Source organism: Spermophilus citellus, assembly GCF_964194105.1.
Source record: "Spermophilus citellus genome assembly, chromosome: 14".
NCBI classification, from domain to species: domain Eukaryota; kingdom Metazoa; phylum Chordata; class Mammalia; order Rodentia; family Sciuridae; genus Spermophilus; species Spermophilus citellus.
Genome location: NC_138194.1, coordinates 2,597,597 through 2,610,498, shown reverse-complemented (window position 1 = coordinate 2,610,498; position 12,902 = coordinate 2,597,597).

Sequence of the window (12,902 nt, the reverse complement as noted above, 5' to 3'; positions counted from 1 at the left end):
TTCTCAGCACCACATAAAAATAAAATAAAGATATTGTGTCCACCTAAAACTAAATAATAAATATCAAAAAAAAGAAAGAAAGAAAAAGAAAAAGTTGCTTTAAAAAAGTTCCTTTAGGCCAGGTGTGGTGGCGCACACCTCTAATCACAGTGGCTAGGGAGGCTGAGACAGGAGAATAACAAGTTCAAAGTCAGTCTCAGCAAAAGCCAGGTGCTAAGCAACTCACTGAGACCCTGTATCTAATAAAAATACAATATAGGTCTGGGAATGTGGCTCAGTGGACAAGTACTCCTGAGTTCAATCCCTGGTGCCCCCCACAAAAAATATTTTTAGGGCAAATTAGATAGTATGTAGGAAAACAAAGAGGAAAGTTTTACAGAGGAAATGCAACAGATAAAGAAACTGGTACTCAGAAAGAGGTTAGTCTTTTGCCCAAAGCCATATAGCTAGTAAGGGAAGGATCAGGATTTTACCTCAGGATTTTACCTATTTCCTTGCTTTTCCTATTATACATGCAAAAAAAAAATGTTACAATTCATGAAAGCAATAGTATTTTAACTGGACCTTCAAGGAAAGGTAAGTCTTAGGCTTTTTAGTGGTGAAGAGAAATAGTATTCTATGTGAAGAGAAATAGCATCCTATGTGAAGACAACTTGGTAAACAAAACCAAGACACCTTAGGCTGGGCATCTGGAATCCCAGCTACTCAGGAGTCTGAGGCAGGATTTCTTTTTTTGTGTGTGTAGGGGGGTGCGGGGTATGGGGGGTTGAATTCAGTGGCACTCGACCTTCTCCTCTCCCCTCCCCTCCTGTCCCCAGCCGTATTTTGTATTTTATTTAGAGACAGGGTCTCACTGAGTTGCTTTGTGCCTCACTGTTGCTAAGGCTGGCTTTGAACTCTCGATCCTCCTGTCTCAGCCTCCTGAGCCACTGGGAGTACAGGCATATGCCCTCAGGATTCCAATTTTGAGGCTAGTCTCAGCAACTTATCAAGACCCTATCTCATAATATGAAAAGGAATGGTGATTTAGCTCAGTGGTAGAGTGACCCTGGGTTCAATCATGAGTACTGCAAAAAACAAAAAGGAAAAAAAATCTGACTTAACATGTTTAACACCCATTTGAGAATAATAGATTCTCATGAGGTTAGAACTTAAGACCCAGACTTTGGGCTGGGGTTGTGGCTCAGCAATAGAGCACTCTTCTAGCACATGAGAGGTCCTGGGTTCAATCCTCAGCACCACATAAAAATAAATAAATTAAATAAAGGTATTGTGTTCAACTACCACTAAAAAATAAAATGTCAAAAAAAATTTTTAAAAAGACCCGAACTTTTTACCAGGCCTAATCAGATTCTTTAATGTAATTCTGGTAGCCTTCAAGGAATAAGTTTAGGGTGAAATGTTCTAAGATTTTATCTTGCCAGTTTATGCCATGATGACTATACCAGTCATATTTCCTTCTTCCTTGAAATGAGAACTACTAGAAACTTTTTTTCTATAAACAAACTTTACCTTTTCCCCCACTTCTGCCTGAAGAATTTACATAGCAGACTTTATAGACTGCCTCCTGCAGATATCTCATGAATGAAACAGTCACTATGTTCTGGTTTTCCAGATGAAACTATTATTTATTTATTGTTTCATTAAAGACCTTTAGATGCCTCTGTCTATAAGATATCACTCAGATAATGAAAAATTGCATCTTTGGAAGATTTGCTATAGATGTGTATTGGTTATAAGGAAGAATCTTCACTTTTAAGCTCTATTGCTTACATTTTAAATCTTCACTTTTCTCTTAAGCTCTATTGCTTACATTTTAAAGGTTACACACACACACACACACACACACACACAAACACACACACACACACCTTGATCAAGTGAAACATCCCTGCCTCAGCTATCAACTACCCAGCACTTGGGAAAAGAGAAGTGTTTTGCAGAATCATGAGTCAAGAGAATAAGTTAAAAATGGACCAAGAAATCTCCAGCTAGTTTGCTACTCAGTCTTGCTAGTCCATCTGTCCACTTCATTTTATTTCAGTTTGTATAAGTGACCCCTGTCTTCAGCAGTCAGAAGTTGACATTAGCATTGGAAGGTGGCCCAGATTCCTGCCCTTAAAGATGCTTTGGGCTCAGAGCCATCCTTCACTGTGGCTGGCTTTAGCAATTTCCCATTACTATGACATTGTCCCTTTCCCTGTGGGACTTTCTAATTCAGTAGCATTAGGATTAGGAGATCCAGTACCAATACATAATACACTCTTTTATTTCTTACCTCATCCTTTCTACCCCCAAATAACAAATAAATAAAAGCCAAGGTTTATTTTTAGAAGACATTAGATTACTAAAGAAATAAAAAATAAAAAGAACCAGAAAGCTTTCCTTTAGCCCCCTGGTATGACATATGACTTTAAAAAAGAAGAAGAAAAAACCTTACTGTCTTCAGGGACAGTTCTGTTCCTTCTTTGGAGCATTGTTGTTCACTTCTGAACCACCTTATCTCCTAGGATGAAGATAAAATATTATTGTTGTTTTCTTAGTGTAGGAGACTAGCTGATGATCATGGATCTTCAGAAGCAAAAGCTTAATTTTATAAGACTAGACAGAAACCTTTGTAGACTTTTGTTTATCCTTCCTTCAGTTTGTAAAATTGAACCTCCTGATGTGCCAAGCATTTTGCTGAAGACCTAAGAATATATTGATGAGCAAAATAAAGTTGGTCCCTGATCTCATGGAGCTTTTAGTCCCAGGTTCAGGAAAGCTGGAGATTTGGCTAGAATTTATATTCTGTTTCTCATTAAGTTCTACTTCAGTATTTTCCTTGGGCCTTTCTTTTTTTTTCTTTTTGTTTTTTAAATACATTTATTCTATTTATTCCTTTGTATATGGTGATGAAGATTGAACCCAGGGTCTCACATGAGCTAGGCAAGCACTCTACTGCTGAGCTATAGTCCCAGCCCCCCTTGAGCTTTTCTTTGGGCCTTGTTATTTGTATTTTTAAGTTCTCTTCCTAATGCTGGATGGTTGGCTTTCTGAATAATGTGGACAGCACCAACGACTGCTTAAAAAAAAAAAAAACCAAAACAAAAAACAAGGAAGCTAGCCAGGTGTGGTGGTACATGCCTAGACAATATAGTGACACCTCATGTTTAAAAATTAGAACCAATCTTCCTTTCTTCCTCCCTCATTTTTTTTCCTCCCACTAAGTTTACCCCCAGCGTTCTATTCCAAGAACCAAAACTTGACATCTTTTGCACATGCTGAGCTTTTTTCCCCCCACTCTGAGAACTGGGGGAAATTTCCTTAAATTAAAAGTTCAGGGCTGATGATATAGCTTAGTTGGTAGAGTGCTTGCCTCACATGCACAAAGCCTTGGGTTCAATCTCCAGCACCACAAAAAAAAAGTTCAGCATTTGGCACTGGCATGGTAGCACATGCCTATACTCCCAGTCACTCAGGAGCTAAGGCATAAAGTTACAATTTCAAGGCCAGCCTCAGCAGCTTAGTGACAGCCCATCTCAAAATAAAGAGAGACTGGGGTGTAACTCAGTGGTAGAGTACCCTTGGGTTATATTCCCCATATACCCCCAGTTTTTTAATTTAAATTTTAAAAAGAAGTTCCCATGGTGATTATATTACCCTAGGATCTGTAAGTTACATGTATATATCTGGCTTCTTTTCATGGTTTCAGGATTTATGCATGTTTTAGTATTTCATTCCTTTTTACCCATACCATATTTTATAGGGGGTTTTCCTCCTTCTCCTCCTCCTCTTCTTCTTCCTCTTCCTCCTCTTCTTCCTCTTCCTCCTCTTCCTCTTTCTCTTCCTCCTCCTCTTCTTCTTCCTCTTCTTCCTCTTCTTCTTTTTCTTGCTCTTCCTCCTCCTCTTCTTCCTCTTCCTCCTCTTCTTCTTCTTCCTCTTCTTTCTCTTCTTCTTCCTCTTCCTCTTCATCTTCCTCCTCCTCCTTCCTCTTCCTCCTCATCCTCTTCATCTTACTCCTCCTCCTCCTTTCTCTTCCTCTTCCTCCTCTTCTTCTTCCTCTTCCTTTCCTTCTCCTCCTTTCTCTTCCTCTTCCTACTCTTCTTCCTCTGCCTCTTCCTCCTCCTCTTCCTCTGCCTCTTTCTCCTCTTCCTTCTCCTCCTTTCTCTTCCTCCTCTTCCTCCTCTTCTTTTCCCCTTCTTCCTCTTCCTCTCTTCCTCCTATTCCTCCTCTTCCTCTTCTTCTTTCTCTTCTTCTTCCTCTTTTTCCTCCTCTTCTTCCTCCTCCTCTTCTTCCTCCCCCTCTTTCTCCTCTTCCTCCTCTTCTTCTTCCTCTTCCTCTTCCTCCTCCTCTTCTTCCTCCCCCTCTTCCTCCTCCTCTTCTTCCTCCCCCCTTCCTCCTCCTCTTCTTCCTCCCCCTCTTCCTCCTCTTCTGTCTCTTCTTCCTCTTCCTCTTCCTCCTCCTCTTCTTCATCTTCCTCCTCCACTTCCTCCTCCTCTTCTTCATCTTCCTCCTCCTCTTCCTCCTCGTCTTCTTCATCTTCCTCCTCCTCTTCCTCCTCGTCTTCTTCATCTTCCTCCTCCTCTTCCTCCTCCTCTTCTTCATCTTCCTCCTCCTCTTCCTCCTCCTCTTCTTCATCTTCCTCCTCCTCTTCCTCCTCCTCTTCTTCATCTTCCTCCTCCTCTTCCTCCTCCTCTTCTTCCTCTTCCTCTTCTTCTTCCTCCTCTTCTTCATCTTCCTCTTCCTCCTCCTCTTCTTCTTCCTCTTCCTCCTCCTCCTCTTTTTCCTCCTCTTCCTCCTCCTCTTCTTCTTCTTCCTCTTCCTCCTCCTTCCTCCTCTTCCTCTTCCTCCCAGGGCTTCCTGTTGCATGTGAGGCAAGTACTTTACCACTGAGTTACACCCCTAGTCCCCCTTCTTTTTTATTTTTTCTATAACATTGTTGTTGATCTGCTCCTCAGTTGATGGATATTTGTGTTATTTCCATATTTTGGCTATTAGGAATAATGATGCTTTGAACATTTATGTACAAGTTTTGTGTGTGGACATATATTTTTATTCTTTTGGATATATTCCTAGGGATGGACTAGGTCATGTGATAACTCTTTTTAATATTTGTGGAACTGCTGAGCCACTTTCCAAAGAAGCTGTGTCATTTTACAATTCCACCAGTCATATAGGAGATGCTAATTTCTCCAAATCCTTGCTAACACCTACTATTTTTTTTTTTTGTTTTCACTATGCTAGTGTCCGGTGGGTATGAAATGGTATCTTATGGGTTTTGGTGTTTGTTTGTTTGTTTGTTTTTTCAGGACCAGGGATTGAACCCAGGGGTACTCAACCACTGAGCCATATCCCCAGCCCTATTTTAGTACTTTATTTTGAGACAGAGTCTCACTAAGTTGCTTAACACCTAGCTAAATTGCTGAGGCTGGCGTTGAATTCAAGATCCTCCTGCCTCCGCCTCTGCCTCTGGGGCAGATTTGCAATGGCCTTATGCCTGGCTATCTTATGGTTTTGATTTGCATTTAAAATCCTTAATGACTAATGTTGTTGAGCGTATTTTCACATATATGAAATATTTTCCTTCTTTAAATAATTAGGTTACTTTCCTTTTTATTGTTGAATTGTAGGAATTCTTTATATATTCTGGCTTTAAATTTCTTATCAAACAATGGACTTGCAAATATTTTCTCCTATTCTGTAGGTCCTCTTTTCACTTTCTTGATGGGTTTTTGCCACACAAAATCTTTTAAACTCAACGAAGTCCAAATAGATCACTTTTTATTTTGAAGCATCAATCAGGTTCATTTGCTTCTAGGCTGTGGTCATCCCTGACAGTAAACTCAAACTTCACCCTCTGAGTGTTTCTCTGAGTGAAAAACATATTTGACAAAATGTTTGGTTACAAAATTCTTTTCCACCTTGGATTTACACCAATCTTCAATCTTTTTTCTTTTCTTTTTTTAAAATATTTTTTGTAGTTGTAGATGGACAGAATGCCTTTATTTTATTTGTTTACTTTTATAATAACAAATATATGGTGCTGAGGATCGAACCCAGTGTTCACACGTGCTAGGCAAGCACTCTGCCACTGAGCTACAGCCCCAGCCCCCAAGCCTCAATCTTTTTTTCTAATATTTTTTTAGTTGGACACAATATCTTTATTCATTTTTTTATGTGATGCTAAGGATCCAACCCAGTGCCTCATATATGGGAGGCAAGTGCTCTACCACTGAGCCACAACCCAGCATCCCCAAGCCTCAGTCTTAACAGACAGATATTATGTCTGCTCCTCTTGTTATTCTCTAGAAAAATTAGTTTTCAGAACTCTTCTCCTGACCCATTTCTATCCTGTTTGATTTATTCACTCATTGAATATTTATTGAGCACCAGCTGTGTGCCAAACATTTGACATTGCTTTTATTATAGTATATACAGTTACATAAATGTTATATATTTATTTTATATATCATATAAATATTGTAAGAACCCTCTCAAATTTAGTCATTCTTTCAGCAAACTTTTTTTCCCCCAATACTTTTTTAGGTTTCAATTGAACCTTGATGCTCTGCCACTGAGCTATATCCTCAGCCCTTTTTATTTTTTATTTTGGGATAGGGTTTTGCTGAATTGCCCAGGCTGGCCTTGAACTCAAAGTTTCTGCTTCAGCTTTCTGAGTAGCTGGGATTATAGGAGTGTACCATTGCTCCCAGCTTCTTTCAGCATACCTTTATTATATGCCTATAATGTACTATTCCCAGATACTATGCCAAGTGTGATTGTTACCACTTTTTCCTTTGGTGAGATACATGGTTTGCCAAGAATCAGAATAACAAATGGTCAACCAGCCAAATTATGATTTTTCAGGCATGGTGGTGCACACCTATAGTCCCAGCTACTTGTGAGGTTGAGATGGAAGGATTTCCCAGGAGTTCAACACCAGCCCAGGCAACATAATAAGACCATGTCTTATTGTGAAAATAAAATAAAATAACAAGCTATGATATTTTTTAAGCTTCTGCCTTATTACTATTATTACTTGCATTAGATAAAATGGGTCTATAATTTTTTTACTATCAATGGATATCATATTAAAAGGAAATGTTGATTTCTGTTATGCTCTGTCATGCACACACACACTTTTTTTTTTTTATGGAGGAGGGTACCAGGGAGTGAACTCAGGACCACTGAGCCACATCCCCAGCCCATTTTGTATTTTATTTAGAGACAGAGTCTCACTTAGTTGCTTCACACCTAGCTGTTGCTGAGGCTGACTTTGAACTCTCAATCCTCCCATCTCAGCCTCCAAAGCTGCTGGGATGTGTGCCACTGGCATGCACACACATTTTTTTTAAAGAGAGAGTGAGAGAGGAGAGAGAGAGAGAGAGAGAGAGAGAGAGAGAGAGAGAGAGAGAGAATTTTTTTAATGTTTATTTTTTAGTTCTCGGCGGACACAACATCTTTGTAGGTATGTGGTGCTGAGGATCGAACCCGGGCCGCACGCATGCCAGGCGAGTGCGCTACTGCTTGAGCCACATCCCCAGCCCCATGCACACACATTTTAATAAACTTTTTCTTTTGGAATAATTTTAGATTTATAAAGAAAAAGAAATTGATACTATACTTCATGTACTTTATTTTTAAAATTTTAAAAAATACCACACATCTATTTCATGAGTGTTTTACTACATTTTTTTGTTAAAAACATTCCCGCAATTTGTGAGCATGCAAAATAAAATATAATAAGTACTCTCAAAAAAAAAGTGCAAAGATAGTGTACAGAGTTCCTATGTACCCTCGGCCTACTTTTACTCATCTTACATTAACATAGTACATCTGTCAACAAAAGAAACTGCATTGTTACATCACTGTTAACTAAAACTCTGTATTTTACTTAGACTTCACCAGTTTATTTATTAATATTCTATTTCTATGTACAGGATCCAGTCCAGGGTATCATGCTATATTTAGTTGTTATATCTCCCCAGTGTCCTCTAGTCTGTGACAATTTCTCAAGTCTTATTTTTCAGGACATTCACAATCTTAAGGAGAACTGAGATGCTGTGGAATGTCCCCTGTCTGGATTTGTCTGATATTTTTCTTACGTTTAGATTAGGGTTATAGCTTTTGGAAGAAAACAACAGAGGTGAAGTGCCCTTCTCATGATATTACAATAGGGGTTATGTGAAATTCCCATGATATCACTGGTGATGTTAACCTTTATCATTTGATTAAATTAGCATTTGCTAGGTTTCTTTACTGTAAAATTACTGTTTTGTCCTTTTGCTATCCTAAATAAGGCACTAAATCTAGCTCTTCCTTAAGGGTGGAATTTAAACTTTACCTCCTATAGGAGAGAATATCTACACATGTTACTTGAATTATTATATTAGAAGGATTTGGTTTGGGTTGGGGACGTAGCTCAGAGGTAGAGTGTTTGCCTAGCATTTGCAAGGCCTTGTGCTCAATCCCCAGTACAGAGATTGAAAGAGAGAGAGAAAGATTTGGTTCTTTTACCAATTTTCTTAATCATTTATTTATATCAGTATGAACTCCTGTGAAACCTTGATTTAAAACCCAATATTCTTTCTGCTGCACCTGGCTAGAAATGACAAGAATTTATCCCAAGATATTGGTTTCAGGGAAATATATTTATTTCAGATTTTAGACATTTTTGAGGTGGGGCTGATAAGACTTGGTAACCTTGGAAGCTAGGGAGCGATGCAGCAGGAGTGTTTGAAAAATGTTAACTCAGATTTTGGGTTGAATGGTTGGGATTAAAATTTGGGGTTGAACTGAATGCAGTAGTGCACACCTCTAATCCTGACTACTCTGGAATCTAAGGCAATGAGAATCACAGATTTGAAGCCAGCCTCAACAATTTAATGAGACCACATCTCAATATAAAAAATAAAAAGGGGGGCTGGGGTTGTGGCTCAGCGGTAGAGTGCTATGTGAGGCCCCGGGTTCGATCCTCAGCACCACCTAAAAATATAATTAAAAATAATAATTGATCGGATAGAGAGAAAGGATGGGAGAGGAGGGGAGGAGTAGGAGGGATAGGAAGGGCAACAGAATAGAATAGACAATATGATGGATGTATGTACATTCCATGTGTGTATTATATGTCAAAATACATTCTGCTGTCATGTATGACTAAAAAAAATAAATCGTATGGTAAAAAAGTAAAATAAAAATAAAATAAAATAAAAAATAAATAAATAATAATAAAGGTACAATACCTTTGTGTCCAACTACAACTAAAAAATAAATATTAAAAAAAATAAAAAGGACTTGGGCTGGGGTTGTAGTTCAGTGGTAGAGCCCTTGCCTCGCACCTGTGAGGATCTGGGTTCAATTCTCAGCACCACATAAAAATAAATAAATAAAGAGATTGTGGCCATCTACAACTAAAAAGATAGATAGATAGATAGATAGATAGATAGATAGATAGATAGATAGATAAAAAGGACTGTGAATGTACTTCAGTGGTGGAACACCTTGGGTTCAATCCCTAGTAATGACCAAGGGGGTGGAAAACAGGGATTAAAACTATATACTAAAAAGTGTGAACATTGTTTGTAGCCTTGATGAAGGTGAGTTTCTTGAGAGATTGTATTTAGCCTATATATTGAACCAACATTCTCAGAGTCTTGTTCTCCCAAGTCAGAGCTGAGAGAAACAACTTCCCTTTCTTCTTCTTTTTTTTTTGTAAAGAGAAAAAGTTTATTATGTATTTATTTTACAGTAGAATGCATTTTGACATATTGTACACAAATGGAGCATACTTCTCATTCCTCTGGCTGTACATGGTGCAGATCACTCCAGTAGTGTAATCATACTTGTATATAGGGTAATAATGTATTGTCTCATTCCACTGTCCTTCCCATCCCCACTGCCCCACCCCTTCTTTCACTCCCCTCACAACTTCCCTTTTTGATTGAAACATAAGGGCCCTCTGGCAGCCAGCACCCTTGGTCCTGTTTCTTATCTGAAGGACTCACATGGTTTTTCTTTGTTTAGCTTGTTTGGTTGTGGATTTTTCTGCTTCATTTGCATAGCGGAGATGCTTGATTCTGTCCTCTAATAAATTATTAAACTCTTCCTATTCAAAGTTGTTAATTCACTTCCATTTGTAATCTCATGATTAGTAAGAAGACAATTACCTTCTGACAATCACTCCCATGATCTAGTACTCTAAGCCAGAAGGTACTCAATCCTTATTTTTAACCAGTTTATCCTCTTCTCCCATCTGGTACTATATTAATTTTAATTCTTTGTTTCAGAGCCATCATCAACCACTTTAACCCCAAAATTGAGTCCTATGCTGCTGTGAATCACATATCCCAACTGTCCGAGGAGCAGGTAAGCCATTACTCTTCTCAGAGTGACCTAGTTGGTGGCTAGGATCAATCAGTTGCCTTCTCTCTGGTGGCAGGTGATTCTGTGACTGAACGGGAATGGGGAATGGCAAGAGCCAGGCCGTTTGAGAGGAATTAGTACAGGATTGCTTGATAGTACTTAAAATAGCAAGTAATATCTTCTGCATTTGTGCCATCTGCACGGTTTGTTTAATTACATAGGAGAAATATAGTTGAAAATTTGGTGAATTATTGTTTTAGAGTGGGTGATAAATCATTACTTTTTAAAATCTTAGAGTCATTTTTGATTTTTGAAAGTAAGAAATGAGATCTTAGAAATGTATAAAACTGCCAATTAGAAAAACCCTTAGTTCAGCTTAATTTGAAGCTTTTGGGCTCGTTAAAACATGAGCCCTTTTTGGGACAGATTTTCCTTAGTAATTGAGTTCCCTTTGCCTTGAGCAATTATTTTCTGAGCAGGGTTTTTTATGGTATGGACTGAGATGGAAATGCAGAGAGCTTGTGTTTTGCTTTACTTGAATCTGGCCTGATTTCCCCTTCTCCCAAAGTGCCTGCACTCAGCTCTACATTATATAAAAGTACAGATGGGGCATTAGCATGGCATAGGGTTGAACCTGATGTTTCATTCTGAGACACTTGAGTCCATTTTTAAAAGCAGAAAATAAGATATCTTCTTCACATGATTCCCCTTCCTTTCTTCTCATCCTTGTCCCAAGTTGGAGGGGCCAGGGTATGGATTCCAAGCCAATAAGAAGACCACATATGCTCCTTTCTCCCTTGCTTGCCAATGCATCATTGTACCCCTTTTCTGAGCTTCTTCCTGACAGGACCAGCCAGCAGCTATGGTATGACCATGTGTTCAGTGTTCCTAAAAGCTATTCAGTTCACCCAATGAAGCACAAGGCAAGTTTTTTCCTAACAGACAGGCTTCTCAGTATTCCCCAGTGCTTCTTTCCTCAGCCAGATGGATAGTACTCTATTAGTCTGTCAGTTGTTCCCTTTGACATATTTGTTCTCTTTTGTGAGGCCAGCTGTGCGAATCCATCCTCACATTTAAAACTCTGTTATAAATGGCTTTTTTTTCCTTTCTGCCTATAGAGCAGTCCGGAGTCCTATTCTTTGATGCTATGCTCTCTGTGAGGTGCTTCCTGATGCTGCTGTCTTTTTCTCTTGGACCCATTTGTGTCAGTTTCTATGTCATTTTTTATGCAGAAGAATGCAACACCTTGAATTCTGAACAGTGAGAAAGGGATGACTTTCCTACATCAATGAGCTCTGGTTAGCCTAAAAGCTTTTTTAAAAAATAGGAAGACATTTTCACTGTCAGCCACGTGCAGCATTCATCCCTAGCAGCTTGGGAAGGTCAGGCTGAAATCTTTCTCCAGCAGAAGCAGCCACAGACCAATAATAAAAGCTCATTCTGGTGCATGAGACAATCTGGAAAAGGATGATTAGCAAGCACATGTCCTCACCCTCCTCCAACTTCTTTCAAAGTTAAATGAAGTGATGAAAGTGCCTCTCAAAAAGAGTCCATGAGCCAGAGATGAAGTGAGCCCTGTGGAGAGGAAGAGGACCTATAAAAGAATGGGAAAGTAAATCAACTGATAATAATTACTTGCCTGCTGTAATACAAGATATGGTGCTGGGTAGTAGGGATCAACAATGAATAAGTATAGTTCTTTCTGTCATGGAGTTTTTGTATACTTAGGTAAACCTCCTTTTAACATTCCTTTTCACTTGGGGGTTGGGGCAGGGAGGGTGACACTATTCTGGGACCCTTTTCAAAACCACCCTTAAAATAGCTGTTGCTTCTGTTCCCTAACTGTCTTTGAAGAGTGCTGAATGACAGACAGCATTATAGTGTACTTGTTTTTATTCTCAGCACTATCAGATTAGAGTTATTTGACTGCCTTGCTTATCTCCAACATTATTGGAGCACTTCTCTCCCTTCACTTATGAACATTAATGCTAATGTCACTTAATGTTAAGAGTATTCGCAGCTTTTCAAAGAGCTGGCTTTGGCATGTAGTAGGGCCCTGCAGCTGTTAGCCACAGAATGAGTAAGAAAAAAATTAAGAATTTTATTCCTAGTAGATTCTAAAGTACTCCTAAAATAAAACCTAAAGACCATGGATAGGTGTTAACTGGAATTTTAGCACTTAGCTAGTAGACAATATAGGGCTTTTTAAAAACATATGCCTGCCCAGCTTGCCGTTTTCTTCTTGCAAGAGATTTGTTTATTCTTGATTCCTGATGACCCCAGATACATTTAGCCTCTCTTCTAAGACATCAAAGGCTATACATTATTGCTGATTAAGTAGAGCCCAGTCTCTCACAGTAGGCTTTCTTTTCAAACATCCAGAAGAGAGAGAATAGTTTTCTGTCAGTTTTCATTGACTTCAAGGAGTGCAATTTTTTTTAATGAGTTAATGCCCTTAGTATGACTCAATAGTCATGCATTTTCTAGCATAATAAACTGCAAGCATTTTTATAGTGTATATGCAGACATTTTATTTGTCTGTAAAGCTTTTTCATTTT